Genomic DNA, 26,812 nt, shown 5'->3' on the forward strand with positions numbered 1-26,812 from the left:
CCCATATCTACGTAGCTCCTATGCTACTTAAGGTGGTTCACTTTGATCCACAAGTTGTGGAGTAACCTCCTCCTGATGTTCAACCATTGCTTGTGGCACATCTTCCCGTCCTTCCTCTAGTATATCTTGTGGCTCTAGAACTTCATCGAGTCCTACTTTTCTCCTACTAGTACTTCTTAGAAAAAATTCCTTTTCTAGGAAGACACCAGTACGAGCAACAAAAATTTTGTGCTTTTCTAGATGGTAGAAATAGTATCATTTGGTCTCTTTAGGATGCCTTAGAGCCAATCAATTATTGTAGAATTGACTCTTTGTAATAATGTTCAATGATCAATAAAATGCATTTTATACTATATCACGTAAATCATTATTGTATGTATTGATATATGTCCTTAGAATGGTAGAACCATGACAAGGGTATCAAGTGTTTCAAATCTTGATAGTGAGAACCCTATGAGCACATATGGTGGCCATTCTACAAAAGTCAGTAGCCCCAGTATTATTCTGAAGTAATGGTACAGATAATACGGTAAGTCTATCATAGTATTAAACAACCATGTCGAAAGGCAGTGACTGATCTCACTTGTCAAAGTTGTTTGGTGACAACCTGTGCAACACATGGGTGCTTGTTGTAGGCAAGTTCACTGGACTGACCCACCAGAGGATTCCATATGGATGGTAACTCCAGTGTCTATGGAACAAATCCTCTAACGAATGGTGGTGCATGTGATCCTTAGACGTAAGATCACCAGAGCGCCTTGTGCACCGATTGGTGTAGTTTGACACTAGCCTAACGCAGTTCTATTCAGAGCTGTCAATACGATGGTGATTGGTTGCATTAAGGAGTGTATCAAGACTATGGTGGATAGACAAAGGATTCATCACTCCCGGGTATGGGAGAAGTTATCTCATAGCATAATTTAGTAAATGGCAATGACACTAAATGGGATTGAGTTGTTGTTCTATCCAGTTTATAATACAGGTCATTGGTCCAGTAACTGAATACATAATATTGAGGGTAACCAAGGTTGACACTATTTCTATGCCACGGTCTCATCGAGATAACGGATGATTAAAGGATCAAATTGTACAGTAACCATATCGTTGACAGGTAGCTGCTTTGTTGAATCCAAATCTATCGGGTGACCATTGTAATAACTGCTTGATACTACTATACTCTTACAAAAATATGTATAATAAAATACGAGTATATTAATAAAATAGTTGGGCCCAAATTTATCTTTTATTGAATATACATATTCTTTTACAAAAGTCAGTATCCTTTACAAAAGTACTCAAAAGTGCGGTGGACAGTGTAACTACTCCTCCACGCCTACCGATATCCACCCGACTACGTCCTCATCTAGAACCTACAAAAATATATAAAAACAATGGGGTGAACAAAAGAATGTTCAGTAAGTAAATCCTTTACTTGTCTATCCCCGTAACTCTTTCTCTTAATTCTTTCCTTACGCTCTTCTCTTCTCATTTCTGTTCCCTATCTGTTTCTGTTTCTCATACTCTTTTCTATATACTCTCTGGAGTATGTCACGGCCTTATCTTACCGGAGGCACGGCTGCGGACTCAACCCACTCTTCATGACTCTATTCATTTTCTCTTTCTGTTCTTTCTATTTCTCTGTTTCCCATTCTACTCATGGGAATGTCACGGCCTCATCTTACCGGAGGCATGGCTGGGAACTCTTTCCTCTACTTGACTTCTACCCATTTCTGTATCGATCAGATTCGGTTATTCATGGATTCGGAACCTTTGGCCATGTGAGTGTACATGCTTTCTTTCTATCTCTCAAATGTCACAACCCCTTCTTACCGGAGGCATGGCTGGAACCTCATGTTCCACTCTGCGTGATGGTCACGGCCTCACCTGGTCGGAGGCATGGCTGGGGATCACAAAGCACCCACTCTCATGACTTTCTTCATCACCCACGGGTCTCCCATCACACAATTTCTTATATTCTCTTCTTGAGCTTTAGAGTAGTTTAAGCACAAAAGTCTCTACTCTTCTCAAGCTAATACTCATAGTGTAGAAATTCTCTACTCTTTCTCAAGCTACTTCTTAATGCACAATTAATGATATGGAGGTTCATGCTCAATGCACTTAGGAAATGCCATATGCAATGTTGCAAGAATTAAGGTTATAACTCATTCTCAAACTTCTCTTAGGCATTCATCAAACAACTCATGTGATACAAAAAACTCTTCTCTAACTACAATTCTCTTTCTCTTTGTAACCATCCAAATGGGGAAAAAAACTCCCTTCTATGGATGTAATTCCTGTCATAGAAGAACACTCCCCAATATATCTACTCAATTTCCCCAACTCATCTCAACTCATTACACATCAACACTTCCCATAAAGGAAATACATCCAAAAACACAACAAGAATACTCATCTCAAGTCAATTTCTCAACAAACAAACAAATATCTCTACTCAATTCTCTATAAGCATCATTTGTACATGCTAAAGAAATCTCTACTCAAGGATTTCTTAAATTTTAGCTTGAGTTGGATTTACTTACCTTGTGATGGTGTGATTCCACTAGCACCTTTCTTTTTTCCTTGGTGAGATGTCTTTTCTCTACACTTTTAAACAATAACACAATAAGACTTTAACACCTTTATAGCTAAATTCACATCTAGAATAAAGGTCCTACCTTAGGATGCTTTAAATCACCTCTCTACCCAAAACTACTCAAAAGCCCTTTAAAAAATCCTTGAAGAATTGGATGGAAAGTAGAGAGAAAATGGTGAAGAGTATGGCGGTGGAATAAGAAGAATGAAAGGGTTTCTAAAACTTAACCCTTATTTACTCATATTTTACACCTTTTTTCCCATTTTACCCTCTTTTCTTAGGAATTCCAACTTTGTCCTTTTAATTCTTTGCAAATGACCCCATTTAAAATATCTTCATGCAATTTCCTTGCATTTCACTCCCCACTTTTCCTACTAATTAAGGGTAGAATGGTCATTGTGCCCCAAAGGAAGAATTCTTTAGAAACTTAATAAACATTTTGTCATGCCCTTCGCCGCGGCGAAGAATCTTTCTTCGCCCCCGGCAAAAACTTCCAGAAACCACACCATAGGTTGCAAAGCTTCATCGCCGCACTTCGCCGCGGCGAAGGCTGTAACACAAAAATTCGCCAGTCTTTACAAATTCAGGACAATCACTCAACCAACTCACACTATCAATTCAACCAAGGACAAAATAATAAGCATTCAAGTAATACAACATAATAAACTACGTACCTCAAGTGGGCATTACATTCCCCCCCCCCCCCCCAAAAAAAAAGAATTTCGTCCCCGAAATTCACACAAACAACTCCGGGTAACGATCCTGGATGTCTTGTTCTACCTCCTATGTGGCCTCTTCTACTTATGGTTCTCCAAAGGACTTCACTAACGGAATACTCTGTTGCGAAGTTCTTTAATCCTTCAGTTTAAAATCTGAACATGGGTGCTCTTCATACACAAAATTCTCTTCTAAGGCAATGTCCTCTATAATAAGTATGGGAGGGATCACTTACTTACTTCCGAAGCATCGAGACATGAAAAACATCATGACATTGTCCATGCTAGGTGGTAGGGCCAATCTGTAGGCCACCTTGCCAGTCGCTACAATACTTCAAATGGACATATATTCTCGGTGCCAACTTCCCTTTGTTTCCGAAGCGCATTACCCGTTATAGGGGGAAACTCTTTGAAACACTTTGTCACCCACTTTGAACTCTACATCTTTCTCTTCAGATCAACATAACTTTTCTGTCTGTCTTGAGCTGCTTCATTCTGTTTTTGATTAACTTTACATCCTCTATCATCTTTTGAGTTATTTTTGGCCCAAGAACTGTGCTAAACTGATCCTTCTCACCTATCTATCCCAATGTAGGGGAGACCTACACGTCTACCATAAAAGCCTCGTAAGGCGCCATCTTAATTGTAGACTGGTAACTGTTTTGTAGGCAACTCCACTAAGGGTAACATCTCATGCCAGGATACTTTAATCCATACAGCAAGCTCTCAACATATCTTCAAGCACCTGATTGTTCCTCTGTTTGGCCATCTGTTGAGGATGGTAGGTGGTATTAAATGCTAACGAGTACCCAAACTCCTTGTAAACTACCAAAAAGCTGAAACAAATTTGGAATCTCTTCTGCACTATTGTCTTGGGCACCTATGTAACCGACTATTTCCTTCATAAAAATCTGAGCCAACTGATCAGCAGTAGTATTTTCCTACTGGAAGAAAATGGGCTGAATTAGATATGTCTATCTACAATCACCCAATAGCATTACATCCTTTCTGAACTCTAGGGAGACATGTGATAAAATCCATCGAAAGCCTCCCATTTCCACTCTGGAATATTAAGCTGCTGAAGCAACCCTAATGGCCTTTGAGTTCTGCTTTCACCTGTTGGCAAACCAGGCACTTAGCTATAAATTCCATAATATCTCTTCATACCTGGCCACCAATAGTTCTTTACATCTTGATACATCTTGGTTGCTCCATAGAGAGTGATTGGTGTGTCATGAGCCCCCGCAAGAATTCTTCTTAATCATCACTTAGAGGAATACACCAACCTATTTCTAAAATAAAGGACCCCATCCGTTAAATAGAACTCTGTGTCTTGCCCTCATACACTTGCTGAACTATTCTCTCACACCACTCATTGGCACTTGCTTTTCTTAACTCCTCCAGTAAAGTAGAGGATCTCTAACCTGGCAATCCATCCGGAATTACTTCAATCTGCTCTCTTACACAACTTGCTATAAACTCTTTCTGCTAGTGAGGGGACAAATAAGCTTTCTATCTAAGGCATCGGCTACTACATTGGCTTCCCAGTGATACTTGATCTCACACTCATAATCTTTAACCAGCTCCAACCATTTCTTCGTCTCATATTCAGCTCGTTTGAGTGAAAAAGTACTTTAAACTTTTATGATTGGTGTAGATATTACTCTTGGCACCATAAAGGTAATGCCTCCAAATCTTTAATGCGAAGACACGGTGCCAACTCTAAGTCATGCATGGGTATCTCGTCTCATACCTTTAATTGTCGAGAGATAGCTATCCACCTACCTAACTACATTAACACAGCACCAAGTCTTGCAAAGAGGCATCTGTATAAATATCATAGTTACACCGTCCTGTGGTAACAATAACACGGGAGCTGTTGTTAACCTCTTCTTCAACTCTGAAAACTCTCCTCACATGCTTTTGACCATGTAAAAGGAGTTTCTTGTTGGTAGAGCTATCAACGGTTTCGCCAATTGGGCGAACCCTGCTACAACTCGCCGTAGTAGCCTACTAGGCCAAGAAAATTCTGACCCTCTTTACCGTCTTCGGTCTCTGCATTCAAGAATTGCTTGACTTTACTCGGATCTACTGAAATTCCTTCCTTAGATACAGTATGGCCCAAAATATACTTGATCCAGCCAAAACTCACACTTGGAAAACTTAGCATGTAGCTTATTTTTCCTCAATCGTTGCAACACTAATCTCAAGTGTTCCTCATGCTCTTTCTCGACTAGAATAAACCAGGATATCATCTATGAAAACCATAAAACTGATCCAAACATTCATGGAAACCCAATTCATCAAGTCCATAATACTACTGGGGCATTTGTCAAGCCAAAGGCATCATTAACAATTCATAATGCCCATAACTTGTACGAAAAGCGTCTTTGCTACATCTTGATCGGCCACTCTTACTTGATGGTACCCTGACTCAAATCAATTTAGAGAACAATGCTGCTCCTTTCAACTGATCAAACAGATCATCAATACAAGGTAGCGGGTACTATTCTTCACTGTTACGTATTCAGCTCTCTATAGTCTATACACATTGTAGTGACCCATCTTTCTTCTTCACAAACAAATTGGAGCTCCCCAAGGAGAATGACTTGGTCGGATAAAGCCTTTATCTAAAAGCTTTGGAGTAGCTTCTTTAATTCTTAAAGCTCTGGTGGGGCCATTTGATAAGGGGCTTTAGATATTGGTGCTGTTCCTGGTGCTAGTTCAATACTAAACTCAACCTCTCTTCTGGAGGAAAACCAGCAACTCTTTGGAAACACTTCTAGAAACTCTCGAACTACTGGCCCCTCTGAATCTTTGACTGAGGAACATCACCACTCTACGTACATGTGCAATATACCCTAAACAACCCATTTCTTAACATCCTTTAACTTTCATGCTACAATCAATATGCTAACTGATGACCCTCTCCAAAGCCAAACTTGTCTCCATTATCAAGATTAAATCTCTCTTTTTTTTCTGACAATCAATCTCTACTCCATTCCCCTAGGAAATCCATGCCCAATATTACATCAAAGTTGGGCATATCAAACACTATTAGGTCGACTGCTAATTCGCGTCCATGGATCACTACCAACTCTCCTGATAACTTCTCATGGGTCACAACACTAACCCCATCGGGTAACTCTATCTTAATGGGTTGACTCCCTCTAGTGGCTTCAAACCTAAACTCCTATCATCCATAAGATATAATGAATGAGTGGCTCTAGAATTAACTAAAGCATTAAAGGAACTACATGAAATAATAAATGACTAGTTACAGCTGATGGACTGGTCTCTGCTTCACCTTGTGCCACTGTAAAACACTCTGGCACTGTACCTCTAGAACTCTGAACTGCTGATGGGAGAGGAGCTTTACAATCCCTCCTCAAGTGCCCTGGCTATCGGCACCGATAACAACATTTTGGTCTCTCAAAACACTCTCCTAAGGGGTTCCTCCCACATTTAGGACAAGGGGGAAACCTTCTGTCTGAGGGTTACTCCTCCAATCCCTTCTATTCTGTCTAAATTGAAACTTCTTTTTATTACTCTTCATTTCTTTTTTTTCCACCCTAACTTTTTCTCTTTGTGGGGCGGATGACGGTTCACTCGATCCTTCTATTGAGGGACCTACTAGGGTGATCTTGTGCTCAAATATCTCCGCCCTCATTGCTCGTCTCAAGGCACTATAGGTTTGCGGGGGACAGCACCTGCCAAGTCCCAGGCTATTTTTGGTTTCAACCCATGCACAAATTTATCTCTCCTCAATGCCAGGTACTAACAAGTCCTGGTGCAAATCTGGCAAGGGCATTGAATCTCACTGAATACTCTTTAACTATACTGGACCCTACTACAAACCAAAAACTCTTGGACCTTTCATGAACCGGTCCTCTGTTCTATACTCGGCCTCAAACTCTCGCCTGAATTCTTCCCAAGTCATTACTGCAACATCACAAGTATCTTATTTAATTCCACCAAAATCGGGCATCACCCCAAAATAAGAAACTTGTTACCGGATCTTCTCCCTGTCCATCATGGGGAATAAACCGTTGTACGCTTATGGACCTAAACCATTCTTCTGCTATTACTGGGTCCGTAGTACCTTAAACTCTGAGGGTTGATGTTGATTGGGAAGACAATAAATTGTTCAACTCTATTTTGTACTGGGGGAGGTATCGGTTATTCTCTTCCGACATTAGTAGTCGGTGGTACCTGCACGAGAGTCTCAACTCTCCCTTGGCTTCTGCCAAACTTAAGTAAAATTCCCCAATTCTACTTCATCCAAGGGAAGAGGTAGATTCTGGTGGGTTAGAAGGTTCTCCCTCATTATCACACCTTTACCACGATTTCGGGCGCTACGCTCATCTACAAAAACAACCACATTTGATCAATTTGAGAAACACTCATAGTAAGGAAAGAATTAAACACACAGTCGGCTATCAGACGTCGTAGCGATGAGAAGAGTACACTGTCAATTCCAAAATCTCTGCTCTGATACCAAAATGTAAGAATTGCTTGATACTACTATACTCATACAAAATTGTATAATAAAATACGAGTACATTAATAAAATATTGGGCCCAAATTGTCTTTATTGAATATACATATTCTTTACAAAAGCCAGTATCCTTTACAAAAGTACTCAAAAGTGTGGTGGACAGTGTAACACTCCCTCCTCGCCCGCCGACATCCATCCGACTGCATCCTCATCTAGCACTGCAAAAACATAGAAAAAAAAAGGGGTGAGCAAAAGAATGCTCAGTAAGTAAATCATTACGTCTATCCCGTAACTTTCTCTTAATTCTTCCTTACTTTCTTCTCTTCTCATTTCTGTTCCTTGTTTCTGTTTTATACTCTTTTTATATACTCTCTGAAGTATGTCACGGCCTCATCTTACGGAGGCACGGCTAGGGACTCAACCCACTCTTCGTGACTCTATTCATTTTCTCTTCTGTTCTTTCTATTTCTGTTCCCATTCTAATCATGGGAATGTCACGGCTTCATCTTACTGGAGGCACGGCTAGGAACTCTCCGCTCTACGTGACTTCTACTCATTTCTGTATTGATCGGATTCGGTTATGCATGGATTCGAAACCTTTGGCCATGTGAGTGTATGCTTTCTTTCTATCTCTCAATGTCACCAACCCCTTCTTACCAGAGGCACAGCTGGAACCTCATGTTCCACTCTGCATGACGTCATGGCCTCATCTGACCGGAAGCACGACTGGGCATCACAAAGGACCCACTCTCGTGACTTTACTCATCACTCACGAGTTCCCCATCGACAACCTTCTATATTCTTCTTTAGTCTTAGAGTAGTTTAAGCACAAAAGTCTCTACTCTTTCTCAAGCTAATACTCCTAGGGTAGAAATTCTCTACTCTTTCTCAAGCTACTTCTTAATGCACAATTAATGCATATTGATGGTTCATGCTCATTAATGCACTTAGGAAAGCCAATATGCAATGTTGCAAGAATTAAGGTTCATAACTCATTCTCAAACTTCTCTTAGGCATTTCATCAACAACTCATGTGCATACAAAAACTCTTCTCTAACTACAATTCTCTTTCTCTTGTAACCATCAAAATGGGGAAAAAACTCCCTTCTATGGATATAATTCCTGTCATAGAAGAACATTCCCCAAATATCTACTAATTTCCTCCAACTCATCTCAAACTCATTACACATCAACACTTCCCAAAAGGAAATACATCCAACAACACAACAAGAATACCATCTCTCACCAATTTCTCACAAACAAACCATATCTCTACTCAATTTCTCTATAGCTCATTGCACATGCATAAAGAAATCTCTACTCAAGGATTTCTTAAATTTTAGCTTGAGTTGGATTTACTTACCTGTGATGGTGTGATTCCACTAGCACCTTTCTTTTTCCTTTGGTATGATGTCTTTGCTCTACACTTTTAAACAATAACACAATAAGACTTTAACACCTTTATAGCTAAATTCACATCTAGAATAAAGGTCCTTACCTTAGGCTGCTTTAATCAACCTCTCTACCCAAAAACCTCAAAAGCCCTTTAAAAAATCCTTGAAGAATTGGATGGAAAGTAGAGAGAAAATGGTGAATGAGTATGGCGGTGGAAGAAGAAGAATGAAGGGTTTCTAAAACTTAACCTTATTTACTCATATTTACACCTTCTTTCCATTTTACCCTTACTCTTTCTTAGGAATTTCCACTTTTGTCCTTTTAATTCTTTGAAATGCACCCCCATTTAAACTATTCTTCATGCAATTTCTGCATTTCACTCCCCACTTTCCGCTAATAGGGTAGAATAGTCATTGTGGCCCAAAGGAGAATTCTCTAGAAACTTAATAAACATTTTGTCAGCCCTTCGCCGCGGCGAAGAATTTCTTGCCCCGGCAAAAACTCCAGAACCTACACCGTAGGTTGCAAGGCTTCATCGCCGTGGCGAAGTTCTTCTTCGCCTCGGCGAAGGCTGTAACACAAAATGCCAAGTTTTAAATTTCAGGGCAACACTCAACCAACTCACACTATCAATTAACCCAAGGACAAAACATAAGCATTCAAGTAATACAACACAATTAACTACGTACCTCAAGTGGGGCGTTATAGCCAGATGCCTTGCTAGGGGCCAACTTGGTGTTGTGGGGAGTGAGACGATTAATTGGTGTTAAGCGCGATACTACACACTGTGGTATGATGAGGAGCCTACAGGTCACACAGATAGAAGATAATTTAAGAACCAGTTTATAAGAAGGGCTTTTCATCTTTTATCGAAGGGGTATTTTGGTAATTTATAGTGCAATTAAATTTGTGAGGTCGTAGCCTTATTTATTTGTTAATTAAAATAAATAAGTGAAAATATTTAAATATGTGTTCGCATATATTTAAATGAATATTGTTATTGTTAAATGTTAATAATGAAAATATATATTAATTGAAAATAAAAACAATAAATATTTAAAATATCTAAAGGGGCTATTTGGATACAAGGGGTGTTTGGGTTGGAGTCCAAGCTATTCCATGATGGAAAGAGCAAAGTGTGCACTATATAAGTGCACCACCTTTCGAATTTTAATTAATTCATTTCAATCATTAAAGAAAAATTCCAGTCCCTTTCTCTTCTCTCCCACGCTAGAATGTTTTTGCTTGAAACAAAGTTTGATTGATTTCTTTTGGTTCTTAAAGCTAAGAGGATCTAGCAAATCCCTTTTTGTCGTTAGAGTATCTTCGTGTGGACTACATGGTGTCGATCCTACACTGGGTCGGTAGCGAAATCCGTTCAGAGACAAACTTGAAGGAGCCTCCAAACGTGGTATGATTTCTTAAACTTAAATTGATTTTTGCGATTCTATTATAACATATAAACCGTAATTTTTGTACCTTGTCTTGGTTCTAAGGAACAATCTATCATGTAAATTATTTTTGTTTTCCGTGCATAGATGAACGTTCCTATCATCTGCAACTTGCATACCTTCTCAGCTTGCCCATCATGAACGAAACCATCGAGTTGGTCATATACACATCCTTTTCAAGGTTTCGTTCAGGAAAGTCGTTTGACATCAATTTGCCAAATCTCATAATCATGATATGTAGTAATGCAAGCATAATCCGGATGGATTTAATCGGCAACTGGGAAAAAGGTTTCTTCATAGTCAATACCATGAATTTGTTTGAAACCTTTGGTAACCAATCGTGCCTTATAAGTGGCACCTTGCCATCCATGTCAGTCTTTTCTTGAAGACCCATTTACACCCTAGGGTTTTTCTCGTTCAGGTGGTTCCACCAGAGACCGTACTTGGTTCGGGTACATGAAGTCCATCTTAGATTTCATGGCTTCAAGCCATTTAACGAAATCTGGATCCGATATAGCGTCTTCGTAGGTTCTGGGTTCATCGTCTTGGTAGACAGGTATGTCACCATGTTGAGTCATGAGATAGCCGTATCTCTCAAGCTCATGGCATACTTCCCTAATCTACGTAGTCACTAGCTACTTAAGGTGGTTCACTTTGATCCACAAGTGTGTGGAGAACCTCCCCTGATGTTCAACCATTGCTTGTGGCACATCTTCCCGTCCTTCCTCTAGTAATCTTGTGGCTCTAGAACTTCATCGGTCCTACTTTTCTCCTACTAGTACTTCTTAGAAAAAATTCCTTTTCTAGGAAGACACCAGTACGAGCAACAAAAATTTTGTGCTTTTCTAGATGGTAGAAATAGTATCATTTGGTCTCTTTAGGATGCCTTAGAGCCAATCATTATTGTAGAATTGACTCTTTGTAATAATGTTCAATGATCAATAAAATGCATTTTATACTATATCACGTAAATCTTATTGTATGTATTGATATATGTCCTTAGAATGGTAGAACCATGACAGGGTATCAAGTTTTCAAATCTTGATAGTGAGAACCCTATAAGCACATATGGTGGCCATTCTAGAAAGTCTATAGCCCAGTTATTTTGAAGTAAGGCCATAGATAATAAGGTAAGGCTATCATAGTGTTGAAAGACCCTATCGAAAGGCAGTGACTGATCTCACTTGTTAATATTGTTTTGTGACAACCTGGTGCAACACATGGGTGCTTGCTGTAGGCAAGTTCACTAGACTGACCCACCAGAGGATTCCATATGGATGGTAACCCTAGTGTCTATGGAACAAATCCTCTAGCGAATGGTGGTGCATGTGATCCTTAGACTTGAGATCACCGGAGCGCCTTGTGCACCGATTGGTGTAGTTTGACACTAGCCTAATGCAGTTCTATTTAGAGTTGTCATTACGGTGGTGATTGGCTGCATCAAGGAGTGTATCAAGACTATGGTAGATAGACAGAGGATTCATCACTCCCGGGTACGGGAGAAGTTATCTCACGGTGCAATTTAGTAAATGGCTATGACACTAAAACTGTGGCCATAGTGGGATTGAGTTGTTGCTCTATCCAGTTTATAATACAGGTCATTGGTCCAGTAACTGAATACATAATATCGAGAGTAACCGAAGGTTAACACTATTTTTATGCCTTGGTCTCGTCAAGATAACGGATGATGAAAGGATCGAATTGTACGATAACCATATCTTTGACAGGTAGCTGCTTTGCTTAATCTGAATCTATCGGTGGCCATGATGCCTTGCTAGGGGCCAATCTTGGTCTGTGTATAGTGAGATGATTAATTGGTGTTAATCATGATACTATACACTACCAATATGATGAGGAGCCTATGAGTCACACACATAGAATATAATTTAAGACTCAGGAAGTAAGAAGGGTGTTTTTGTCTTTTTAGGTGAAAGGGTATTTTGGTAATTTCACAGTGCAATTAAATTTGCTGAGGTTGTAGCCTTTATTTAATTTGTTAGAAAAATTAAATAAGTGAGATTACGTTTATATATGTGTTCACATATATTTAAGTAAGTTATCATTATCGTTAAATGTTAATATATATTAAATATATATATATATTAATTGATTTTAATTGAGATAATGATAAACAAAATTAAAATATCTAAGTGGGAGAGTTTGGAAACAAGGGGTGTTTGGGTTGGAGCCCAAGCCTATTCCATAAGGGAATAGGGTAATTAAATTTGCACTATAAAAGAAAAGGTTTAATTGAGGGAGAGAATGATTTTCATTATTTCATTTCATTCATTGAAATGAAAAACTTCAGCCCCTTGAAATAAACACTCACGCCAGATTTGGGTTTTTGCCTAAAATCAAATTCCTTTGATTTCTTCTTCTTTGGTTCTTAAGACTAAAAAGGATCTAGCAAATCTCACTTTAGTTCCTTGCGATTATCTTTGTGTGGACTACATCGGTTCGATCCAACACTTGGGTCGGTAGCAAAATACGTTCAGAGACAAAGTTGGAGGAGCCTTCAAACATGGGTATGGTTTCTAAACCTTTAAACTGATTTTCTGCAGATTCGATTATAGTGCATAAACTGTAATTTTTGTACCCTGATCTTGGTTCTAAGGAACGATCCGTGTTGTTAAATATTTTTATTTTCCGCTGCGTAACTGGACCGTTTCCTAACAGATTCATGATTAGAATTCCACCATGAGAAGTGATGGTTGTGTCGATAGAAATTGATGAAAGATTGGGTGAGTTAAGAAAGAATTTTAGTAGAGTTATAGAGTGTATTTTCCTGGCCAGGTTTGAAGTTGTTTTTAGGGAGCTTTGCTCCAAAATCTTGGTGGTTAGAGATTGTTATGGTAGTGTAAACCACCTTAGTGCTTTATTTGTGTAGACAAAGTGTTTGATGAAATTTCATAGAGAAGTGCACGTATGAGTTTATTGATTTATTATCTTGATATGAGTTGGTAGATGGTAGAGAAAGTAGAGAATGACATGTTCCCATGCCATATTGCCTCCATGCATTTAATCATTTGAATTTAGAAAGAATACTAAGAAGAGCCATCTACATGCATACATGCATTCAAGAACATTAAGAACATTAAAGAAGAAAGAAAAGAAAGTTACTAAAGAAAAGAAAAAAAAATGAACATTATGCTCTAAAAGAATATAAGAAAATAGGAGGTTGTTGCGATGGGGAATCCGTGAGTGACAAGAAGAATTTCCCCGCATGCATGCCGCCTTCAGTGAGCAGCCTAAGAATAAGAAAGACGAATTGGTACAGTCCGTAAGAGTACATGTGGGTGAGGGCTGTACCCAAGAAAGAATTTGAGAATACACTCACACGGCAAGGGTTCCGAATCCACGCCTCAACTGAGTCCAATCAGCAAAAGAATAAGAAATAAAAGAAAAGAATAAGAAATAATAGAAAGAATAGAAAAGAAAAGAAAGAAAGAATAGATAAGCAAGAAAGAAAAGAAAGAAAAATAGAATAAGAATAGAAAAACAGAAAGAAAATGCACACTCTTTGCATTTGTGCATTTGCATCATATTTATGCATGATACTATACCTACTACCATGAGTAGTGAGAAATTAGAAAGAAAGAAAGAACAGAGAAATTAGAAATTGAGAAAAAAAAAGAGAGAATAAAGAAATAACAGGGAAGAATAGAAAAGTGTGATGTAAGGAAAGAAATTCAGAACATGAGCAACGGAGATAGAAAAGTAGCAAAGCAAATTTACTTACTGAGACACTAGTGCTCACCTCGTTGTTTTTAATGTTTTTGTAGGAAATAGGTGAGAAGCGGTCGAATGGACATTGAGAAACGGAGGGAAATGGCACTACTGTCCACTATTTTTGAATTTATGTATATGATACTTTTGTTATTAAAAAGAATTGAGTATATGAAATAAAGAAAATTTTCGGGCCCATTATCTCCTACTTATATGCTTATATGTTTTTATCATATTATATTTACCAAGTATACTAGTTAGAAAGAGATTTTACATTTTGCATCTCGCCGCGAAGTGTTATTTTGCCGCGGCTAACGCCGCAAAATAGTATTCTGGCATAGTAACGTCTTTTGTAATTTTTCACATAATGACACGGATCCAAATCAAATCAGATACTTAAACATTCGACTAGGATACCAACCAACCAATACACATTCAATCAACACATTATTTAATCAATTGATTAATTAAGACATTCAACGTACATAAGTTTTCCAGATTAAAAAAAAAAAAAAAAACACTTCAAATCATGCAATAACATGTTATCAAACATCAATTAAACAATATAATCTAATACTTGAGGCTCTGATACCACTATAAGTAATTGATCTACCATACGTAGCGGAAAAACAAAAATTCAATCGGTAAATCAATTACCGTTCTTTGCCAAGATCCAAGTATAGATTATACCGTTTACATGTTTATAAACAAAATCTGTATAAAGTAAATCCATTCAAGGATTAGAATACTTACGTATGTTTGGAGGCTCCTTCGACTATCTCTGATTTCAGATACGAACCTGTTTACCAGTTACTGCTCACCGATTACTGTTCATTGTCTACTGTTCACGTGATTCTTCGCTAATTTATCCAAAGTAGGATCGCACTCACAGAAGTCCACACGAAGATAATCCGCAGAATCCTTGATTATTTTGCTAGAACAATCAAGGGCTTCAAGAATCAAGTAATAAGAACAAGAAAAGTTTTCTTCTTGAGAGAGAGAGAGAGATAGGGTGGCTAGGGTTTTAATTGAATGAATAATTCTCATATGTTTTTATTTTAAGTTGAACTTATATAGTGCAACAATTAAAACCCTATTCCACTCAGGAATAGCCATGGGCTCCAACCCTAGTTTACCCTTGCAACCAAACACACCCTTTATGGTATTTTAATTAATTAATTATTATTAAAATTAAAATCAATTAATATTTAATAATATAATAATATTTAATTAGTAATAATAATTCATTTAAATATATACAGAGATATATTTAAATATAATCTCACTAATTTAATTTTAATACTAAAATTAAATACAGGCAACAACCTCAGCAAATTCAATTGCACTGTGAGATTACCAAAATACCCTTTCATCCTAAAAGATGAAAATACCCTTCTCACAAATTGATTCTTAAATTATCTTCTAAATGTGTGACCCTTAGGCTTCTCATCATATCGGCAGTGTGTAGTATCGCGATTAACACCAATTAATCGTCTCACTACACACTGACCAAGATTGGCCCCTAGCAAGGCATCATGATCACCCAATAGATTTCGGTTTAGCGAAACCGCAGCCTGTCAACAGTTTGGTTACCGTGCAATCAAATCCTTTCATCCACTGTTATCTCATCGAGACTAAGGTACAGGAATAGTGTCAACCTCAGATATCCTCCACAAGTTTGTATTCAATTACTGGACCAATGACAGGAATATTAAATTGGATTAAGCATCAACTCAATCCCACTGTGGCCACAGATTTAGTGTCATTGCCATTTACTAAATTACCCAGTAAGATAACTTCTCCCATACCCATAAGTGATGAATCCTTTGTCGATCCACCATAGTCTCGATACACTTCTCAATGTAGCCAATCACTATCGTATTGATAGCTCTGAATAGAACTACATTGGGCTAGTGTCAAACTACACCAATTGGTGCACAAGGCGCTTCGGTGATCTCTAGTCTATTGATCACATTCACTACCATTCTTTAGAGGATTTATTCCATAGACACTAGGGTTACCATCCATATGGAATCCTCTGGTGGGTCTGTCTAGTGAACTTGCCTATAGCAAGCACTCATGCATTGTACCAGGTTGTCAGAAAACAAACTTGATAAGTGAGATTAGTCACTGCCTTTTGACATGGTCGTTCAACACTATGATAGCCTTACCGTATTATCTGTGTCCTTGGTCAAAATAATACTTGGGCTATGGATATTTCTAGAATGGCCACCATATGTGATCATAGGGTTCTCACTATCAAGATTTGAAACACTTGATACCCTCGTCACGGTTCTACCATCCTAAGGACATATATCAATACATATAATATGATTTACATGATGTAGCAGAATATGTCTTTTATTGATAAATAAGCATTTTTTACAGAGTCAATTTTACAATAATTGATTGGCTCTAGGGCAACTACTCCAACAGAGCATCCACCTTATAAAAATGTTTTGAATGTTTAATTTCTAGATAAATTCTTATAGTTTTTGAAAGTATAAATTTGGATCCTGCGAGACATCTTATATGAATGTTTTGGATATTGTTATTATTATTATTCTTGCACAGGTTTTTTCTAAATACAACTCGTTCTCTAGACATGTATGTCTTGGATTCTCGTTGAGGGATATTTAGAGGATACCTGACTGGAGAGGGGTTTTACAGATTTAGAGAGAAATTTTGAAGGAGCCTCCAAACAAAGGTATTAATGGATCCTTGTATGTTTTTAATTATTGTTTTGGAGCATGTAAATAAAATATTCAAATCTCGAATTCATGGTTTTAGGGTTTAATGTGACAAATTTTTTTGTTTCCACTGCTTTTGAATCACATTAAATCATTACATCTCTTACACACAGGATATGTGTCCACCAGATCTCTGTCGATCGTGAACCCACAAGTTATTTTGATGATGTTCAACATACTCACTAGCAATAAGCTATGGCAAATGAACTTGCTACCCTGGCTCATAATCATACATGGGACTTGGTGCCTTGATGCGTGTTTACTACATGCAAAAATAGCAAGTGCACTAGTCGCACAAAGTAATAAAGTGATGAGTGAGTATCGTTCCCACGAGGATAATGTTACTAAGTACCGATTTCTCTAGTTTAAGTCCTAATTGAAGCAACAATAAATTGGATTGATGAAAAATTAACAAACTAAATACAAATTAACAAAATATAAATGAATGATAATGAAATTAAAGCAAAACCCATCAACTTAACTAATTAAACAATGCTAAAAAATGCTAGGGTGTTGATTTCCCCAAATCATAGAATCTGTTACCCAAGTTCTAATTCCTTGATTGAAAATCAAATTCCCTAAGTTGTAAAACATACCTTCTCAGGCTACATTTTCCTACTTATCCCTATCAAGCTTCCACACCCAACAAAATGAAGATTAATAGTTCAAAGTCTTTTAAGCTTTATGGAATTCTATCTAGATTTCATAGATCGCTAAACCTATCTCTAGCGTTTGCTAATCTACGGTATTTATCCCAAGAGGCACAATCACAAATCACTTCTCAGTCTCATTATGAACAACACACATTTGAATGGTGATCAAGCATCCAAAAGTCATTAAGCAAAGAGATAAACACTCAATCATGAAATTAAAACTCAAAGTAAATCAATTCATATAAATTTGAATCATTGTATCAAGATTACATCAAACCCTAGCTAAAAAACTCAGTTCATACTCAAAAACGAATTAAAATAACAAAAACAAACTGAATCAAGATTCATCATTGAAAAACAAGCAAAAGATGGAGAAATCTTCTCTAATTTGAAGCCCAAATCTTCATTAATCTTCTTCTTTCAAGAGCTGCCTTCCAAATGACCAACCAAGCCTCTTTTCTCTTCCTTTTCACTCTAATTTATACCTCTCTCACTTAAGGATGAAGCCCTAGCAAGCCAAAACGCGTCGTTTTATTGTTACATCTAATGCAGGTTTCACTGCGGTGAAGCTTTTTCCTTGCCGTGGTGAAGACTTTCGGGCCAAATTTGAGCATGATAGAGTCTTAATATGGAAAAGTGTTAAACATATGAATTTTAGCCCTTTAAATTATATTTCTGGTAGTTCAAGAATCAGCACAATCCGAGGTCTAAAGCTCAAGTTATGGTAGACACACTGAAGCACGTCCAAAGACATTTTTCTTCAGTTCCCAGCGTACTTTTCACAACTTCAAGCCAAGTTTTCACCCTTGTCCAGTCAGAATTAGGAAAAACCCGAAACATGAAAGTTGTAGCTCTTCTTCTTTGTATTCCAAAGCTTCTAAATTCAGGTCATTCCGAGTTTCCAAGCTCAAGTTACACAATTTACGCTCAAAACTGTCATTTATGCTAAACATCATCGTTTAGGCCTGCAAAAACAAATTAATAGAATTAGGTAGCAATTATGGCCCAAATTGTATGAAAAGTATCCTAAATCCTATCAAAATTCAATGCAAAATCATAGTGTAAAATATGATTATCATGCCTCGCCCTTCTCACTGAAAACCTATTGGCTGTAAATGGGTATACAAAATCAAGCATTGTGCCAATGGTTTGGTTGAATGATATAAAGCTCGATTGGTTGATAAGGGCTTTACTCAATAAGAAGGATTTGATTATCAAAAGACATTCTCACTTGTTGCCAAACATGTTACCATACGAGCCTTTCTTTCAGTTGCATCTGTTCAAGACTAGTCCCTCCATCAAATGGATGTTCACAATGCCTTTCTCCAAGGTGATCTACATGAAGAAACATAGATGGACCTTCATCCTGGACTTCGCAAATAGAAGGAGAATATAGTATGTTGCCTGTGGATGTCTCTTTATGGTCTAAAACAGACATCTTTATAGTGAAATGGAATATTCACAGAAGCTCTCACAGACATAAGCTTTGTCTAATCCAAGCATGATTATGCACTTTTTTCTTGGCTTAAAGGTAAATCCTTCATTGCTCTCATCATTTACGTTGATGACATTTTAATCACAGGGAATGATGAAACGGCCATCAAGACTTTAAAAGAGCTTCTCAATAGGCATTTTTGAATAAAAGATATGAGAAAAACAAAATATTTTTTGGGAATTGAAATTGTGAAATCTTCAGCAGGCAATTCCCTCAGTTAACAAAAATATGTCCTAGAACTTGTATCAGATTTTGGGTTATTAGCATGCAAACCAAGTGTCATTCCGGTCAAACAAAACATTAAGCTCACCACTTAGAAGTATGATAATGGAACATCATCCTAAAAAATAGACCCACCAGTGGAGGATTCTTCACATTATCAAAGACTGTAACAACTTCTTTCTACTATCATATTCATAAAATGTATCAATAAAAGGACAAGTACATTTATCAAAAAGGTTGGGTCCAAAAAGTTTCTTTACTTAATAAACACATTCTTTACAAAGTACAACATCATTTGTAAAAAAGACTCTCAAAAAGACAGTGGACAGTGCAGTCAAGTCTCCCCGCTTGCTGACGTCCATCCGACCATGTTCTCACCTATGTCTTGAAAAACAGAGAAAACAATGGGGTGAGCACAAAAATGCTCAGTAAGTAAATCTTCTACTCTATAATCCCCGTACAAATCTGTTTGTACTCTTGTTACTCTCTCTAGTTCAATATCTCTTGTTCTTTCTCTACTTCTAACTCTTACCATTCTTTTCTTTCTTTCTATTCTCATCACCCATGGAGAATATCCTAACCATACATCGATGAGATATTAAAGTATAACAATGCATTTTCTTTCTATTTTTTTCTTATTCTTATTCTTTGCCGGTCTTGGTCGATGCATGGATTTGGAACCCTTGGTCATGTGAGGGTACTCTTTCTCTCGTGTATAGCCCTCATCCACATGTATTCTCATGGCTATACAAATTCTATTTCTCATTCTCATTCCGCTCTCTCATGGCGGAGACCGCTCTCTCTCATGGCGGTTTACATGTGGGTAACTCTACACTCATGGGTTCCCCATCTTCTTTTCTGTAGCACTTAATAATCATTTTATGCTCTAGTGCTAGTTCTTTCTTTCTCTTTATTCTAAGAGAATTAGTTCTTTTCTTTATTTCTATTTATAGAGTGTTTCTTTCTCATTTTTCATATTTCTTTCTCATGTGATTACTCAATTAAACATATGCATATGGATGGCTCATGCCTAAAATCTTGCTTATATGCATTCATGACATGCAAATATGCTATGTTGCATAAAGTAAGGTTCTCTACTTCTACTCATGCTTCTTTTATTAAATTTGAATCATTGTATCAAGGTTACATCAAACCCTAGCTAAACAACTCAGTTCATACTCAAAAAGGAAATAAAATAAAAAAAAAACAAACTGAATCAAGTTTCATCATTGAAACACAAGCAAAAGATGGAGAAATCTTCTCTAATTTGAAGCCCAAATCTTCAATAATCTTCTCCTTCCAAGAGCTGCTTTCCAAATGACGAACCAAGACTCTTTTCTCTTCTTTTTCGCTCTAATTTATACCTCTCTCACTTAAGGATGAAGCCCTAGCAAGCCAAAACGCGTCGTTTTATTTTTACATCTGATGCAGGTTTCGCCGCGGTGAGGACTTTCGGGTAAAATTTGATAGAGTCTGAATCTGGAAAAGTGTTAAACATATGAATTATAGCCCTTTAAATTATATTTCTACTCGTTCAAGAATAAACACAATCAGAGGTCTACAGCTCAAGTTATGGCAGAAATACTAAAGCACGCCCAAAGACGTTTTTCTTCAATTCCCAGCGTACTTTTCACGACTTCAAGCCAAGTTTTCACCCTTGTCTAGTCAGAATTAGGAAAAACCAAAAACATGAAAGTTGTAGCTCTTCTTCTTAGCTTTCCAAAGCTTCTAAATTCAGGTCATTACGAGTTTTCAAGCTCAAGTTACAAAATTTACACTCAAAACTGTCATTTATACTCAAAATCATCGTTTAGGCATGCAAAGACAAATTAATAGAATTAGGTAGCAATTATAGCCCAAATTGTATGAAAAGTATCCTAAATCCTATCAAAATTCAATGCAAAATCATAGTATAAAATATGATTATCAATGGAACTATGCTCATTCTTTTTTATTCTTTCCAAATGCAAATGAGAGAATGTGAGAATGCATTATGGCATATAAAAACATCATTAGAGAACTAATATTTTCTACCAACAACATTCCCATACTTGAAATCAATCATAGATTATTAGACTACAAAATATTTTGAGGTAGTCATTCTGCACAGGTCATATTCATGAAGGCATATCTCGAGTTATACACATTGGATTGCTACGATCTTGGTCTCGTTTTAAAGTTTCGAGATAGAGCTACAACTTTTATGTTTAGGTCTCAACCCAGTTCAATCGGTAAGATGCCCAAAAATCACTTAGAAGGTTACGACTGTGACAAGGCAACCATGGTAACATGTTTTCTCTTAGGATTTTCATCAAACAAATTGCATGCACACTCAAACTCTATTTGGCTACACTTCTACTCCTTTCTCAAGCCACCAATATTTGGAGCAAAACTCTATTAAATCAACACTAAACCTGGCTAGGAAACTACACTTCATAAAGTCTACTCAAACTCTTTCTAAACTCAACTAAACTTCCATCAATCACCATATAGGCAAAGTCTACATTCTCATGGCTGAATTTTAATTATCATCAAGTATCAATCTCATCAAAACTTCTCAAATACATAAGCACATACATACATGTACAAATCTCTACAAACTTACTCAAATCAAACTTAGGGTTGGATTTACTTACCTTGATCTTGGGTAGTTCCACACTAGAAACTCTCTCTTTGGGTAGATCTCCTCTTCTTCTTAAACCCTAAGCATATAACTATAAGAATTCAACACTTTAAAAATTAATCTCACATCATATTGCAAGAACTCTTACCTTTGGATGCTTAGGATTGAATATCTACCAAAATCCAACCAAAAATCCTCTAAATTGCCTTGGAAATTTGATGAAGAAAATGAGAGAATTTGGAGATGAAAGTGGCGTGTGAGGGAGTAGAGAATGATAGAGTTTTCAAGAATGAACTCAAAATATCTCATTTATTACTTCTACTTTCCCATTTTGCCCTTGCTCTTTCTATGAAATTCCATCTATGTCCCTTAGTCAATTACAATAATGCCCTCATTTTTATTAACTTCTCCATGAAATTTTATCTCTTTTCACTCCCCACTTTTTCAACTAATTATGAGTGAAAAGACCATTTTACCCCTAATGAAATTTTAAGGCATTTTCTTCACACTTGTTCAAGATAACTTTAACAAAATTCAACTAAGAGTATTAGGGAATACGTAAAGCTACGTACCTCGATGTGGGTGTTACAAGAACCAAGTATGGTCTCTGGTGGATCCACCTAAAGGGGTAAAACCCATAGGGTGTAAATGGGTCTTCAAGAAGAAGACTGACATGGATGGCAAGGTGCATACCTGTAAGGCATGATTGGTTGTCAAATGTTTCATACAAATTCATGGTATTGACCATGAAGAAACCTTTTTCCCAGTTGCCGTGATTAAATCCATCTGGATTATGCTTGCGATTGCTGCATATCATGACTGTGAAATTTGGCAAATGGATGTCAAAATAGCTTTTCTGAATGGAAACCTTAAAGAAGATGTGTATATGACAAAACCCAATGGTTTCATTCTTGATGGACAAGTTGATGACTTTGAGATTTGGCAAATGGATGTCAAAACGGCTTTCTTGGATGGAAAACCTTAAAAGGATGTGTATATGACACAACCCGGTGGTTTCATTCTTGATGGACAAGCTAATGGCTGTGAAATTTGGCAAATGGATGTCAAAATGGCTATCCTGAATGGAAACCTTGAAGAAGATGTGTATATGGCACAACCCGATGGTTTCGTTCTTGATGGACAAGCTAATAAGATATGCAAGTTGCAGAAGTCTATTTATGGACTCAAGCAAGCTTCAAGGAGCTGGAACATTCGTTTCAATGAAGCTGTAAAAGAATTTGGCTTTATCAAGAACGAAGATAAGGCATGTGTTTACAAGAAAGTAAGTGGAAGCGCAGTGGCATTCCTAGTGTTGTATGTCTATGACATACTTATGATCTGTAATGATATACTGAACTTGTAGTCAGTAAAGACTTGGTTATCCAAATGCTTCTCCATGAAGGACTTAGGAGAAATAGCCTACATACTTGGAATAAGGATCTACCAAGATAGATCACGTAGGTTGTTTGGCCTAAGTCAGAGTACATACATTGACAAGGTATTGAAGAGATTTAGTATGGAAGAATCTAAGAAGGGATTTCCTCCGATGTCACATGGTGTCTATCTCTTTGAGGATATGTATCCTAAACCACACAATAAGGGAGATAGAATGAAGAGGATCCCATATGCGTCAGCAATTGGATCCATCTTGTATGCTCGGATTGATGTCTCATGTGCATTAAGCACTAGTAATGGATATCAATCGGATCCAAATGAGTGATACCATGTTGTATGCTCGAACTGATAACTCATTTGCATTAAGCATTTGTAGTAGATATCATCGGATCCAAGTGAGTAATGTGATGTTATGTACTCAGATTGATGTCTTATGTGCATTCAACACTTGTTGAAGATATCAATCAGATCCAAGTGAGCGACACTGGATGAGTGTCAAGGACATCCTTAAGTACTTGAAAAGGACTAAGGATATGTTCTTGCTTTATGGAGGGGAAGATGAGTTCACTGTAAGAGGATAAAGTGATGCTAGTGTCCAAATGGATAAAAATGATTTTTGCTTGTAATTCGGGTTTGTATTTTTGTCTCAATAGAGCTGTAGTGAGCTAGAAGAGCTTGAAGCAAGGTACTGCAATGGATTCTACAACTGATGCTAAGTATATCACATTATTTAATGCAAGCGTGTAAGTGGTTTGGATCAAGAAGTTCATTACTAAACTTGACGTGGTTCCAAGCATTGCTAATCTAGTAAAGTTCTACTGTGAAAACAATGGAGCCATTGTTGTGGCTGAGGAATCACGGTCTCATCAGTAATCTAAACACTTACTTAGTTAATTCAATATGATCTAAGAGATCGATCAAAAAAGGAATGTGCAGATTTGTAGAATACCTACTAACCCATTGTTGAACTTTCTATTACAGCAGAAGCATGATGGGTACTTAGGATCATTCGATGTTAAATACATGAATGATTGGCTATAGTGCAAGTGGGAGATTGTTAGAGTAAGTGCCCTAGAGCCAATCAATTATTGTAGAATTGACTCTTTGTAATAATTTTTATTAATCAATAAAAGGCATTTTCTACTATATCATGTAAATCATAGTTGTATGTATTGATATAGGTCCTTAGGATAGTGGAATCATGATGAGGGTATCAAGTGTTTCAAATTTGATAGTGAGAACCCTATGATCACATATGGTGGCCATTCTAGAAATGTTTGTAGCCCCAGTATTATTCTGACCAAGGATCCAGATAATAGGTAAGGCTATCATAGTATTGAACCACCCAGTCGAAAGGCAGTGACTGATCTCACTTGTCAAGGTTGTTTGTCGACAACCCGATGCAACACATTGATACTTGCTATAGGCAAGTTCACTAGACTAACCCATTAGAGGATTCCATATAGATGGTAACCCTAGTGTCTATGGAACAAATCCTCTAATGAATGGTGGCGCATGTGATCCTTAGACTTGAGATCACCAGAGCGCCTTGTGCACCGATTGGTGTAGTTTGACACTAGCCTAATGTAGTTCTATTTAGAGCTATCAATATGGTAGTGATTGGCTGCATCGACAAGTGAATCAAGACTATGGTGGATTGACAAAGGATTCATCACTCCTGGTACGAGAAGAAGTTATCTCATGGCGCAATTCAGTACATGGCAATGACACTAAAGTTGTGGCCACAGTGGGATTGAGTTGTTGCCCAATCCAATTTATTGTTCCGGTCATTGGTCTAGTAACTGAATACAAAGGTATCGAGGATAATTGAGGTTGACACTATTTATGTATCTCAATCTCGATGAGATAACAAATGATAAAAGGATTTGATTGCATGGTAGCCACATCATTGATAGGTAGCAGTTTCACTAAATCCGAATCTATCGGGTGGCCATGATGCCTTGCTAGGGGCCAATCTTGGTCTGTGTGTAGTGACACAATTGATTGGTGTCAATCACGATACTACTCACTGTTGATATGATGAGGAGCTTACAGGTCACACACTTAGGAGACAGTTTAAGGATGGTTAAATCTTGGAAGGGCATATTCTTCTTTTAGACGAAAGGGCATATTGATAATTTTGCTATGTAATTAAATTTACTAAGGTTGTAGCCTATGTCCAATTTTATTATTGGAGTAATTTAGCAAAATTATAAATTTAATTATTAGAGTTAATATTAATATTTAACTAAAAAATTAAATAGGGACCTATATGTAATTCCACGTAAGTTTGGGTTGTTGCTAAACTTTGGGGGTGGAATGGATATTTGCATCATTATTTAAATGAAGCAAAAGTTAGGTTTTTTTTCACAATTTCATTTGTGTGGCCGTGTGTGAATTATGAGAGAAATATTTTCTGTCTTCTTCTCTTCTCTACACCTATCCTTCCAAATACTTGATTCCTTAAAGCCAAGTCTTGATTCTAGCAAAATTAATTCTTGGTCTTTGATGTACTGTCTCTGTGTGGACGATGTGAGTTCGATCCATTCTTGAATCGGTAGCAAAATCGTGTTCAAAGATATTGACAGAGCCTCCAAACGCTGGTATAATCTAATCCTTGTATGGATCTTTATTGTTTCAATTTAAGCATGTAATATATATATCGGACCCAAATCTTGGCGAAATCAGAGTAATCGATGGGCAATAATTTTTGTTTTTCCGTTGCCTCTGCTCATCGATTTACTAACACTTTGTGTGTGAACGGTCACTCCACCATGAGGAACAGTCGTTCCACTTTAGATACTTGAACTTCAACTTGGTCTTCAAGGCTTGTATTCCAAGATTTTCCAAAGGGGCAAAATTGTTTGAATTATGAGCACTTTGACTTTTGACTTGGATAGAACGAGTGTCCTGCTTGGTCATGCTGGTGTGAGCAACTTGACTTCATTTTTGGAAAAAGCATGCATGATCATGTGTAATGTTGTTGTGTTGAGAGGAATGTGCATCTGGGCAACTTTGTGATACAAGGAATGATGGTTCCTTTATCCTGCACGATCATACCAAGTAGGAAAAATGCATTTTGTTTTTGGTTGACTTCTTGCCATAGCTTAGCATGTTTGTTAAAGAACCAATCAACTCTTTGGTTACTTTTGGCACATCAAAACACATGAGGGCTAAACAATATCCCCTTTTTTGATTAATGACAAAACTAAACAAAAATTGAGTTTCATACGAAAGTATAAAACCATACACAACATGCCAAAAACAAAAATTGAAAAGCTCCCTTTTAGAATAT

The sequence above is a fragment of the Pistacia vera genome, unplaced genomic scaffold (assembly GCF_008641045.1).
Source record: "Pistacia vera cultivar Batoury unplaced genomic scaffold, PisVer_v2 Contig837, whole genome shotgun sequence".
NCBI lineage: Eukaryota > Viridiplantae > Streptophyta > Magnoliopsida > Sapindales > Anacardiaceae > Pistacia > Pistacia vera.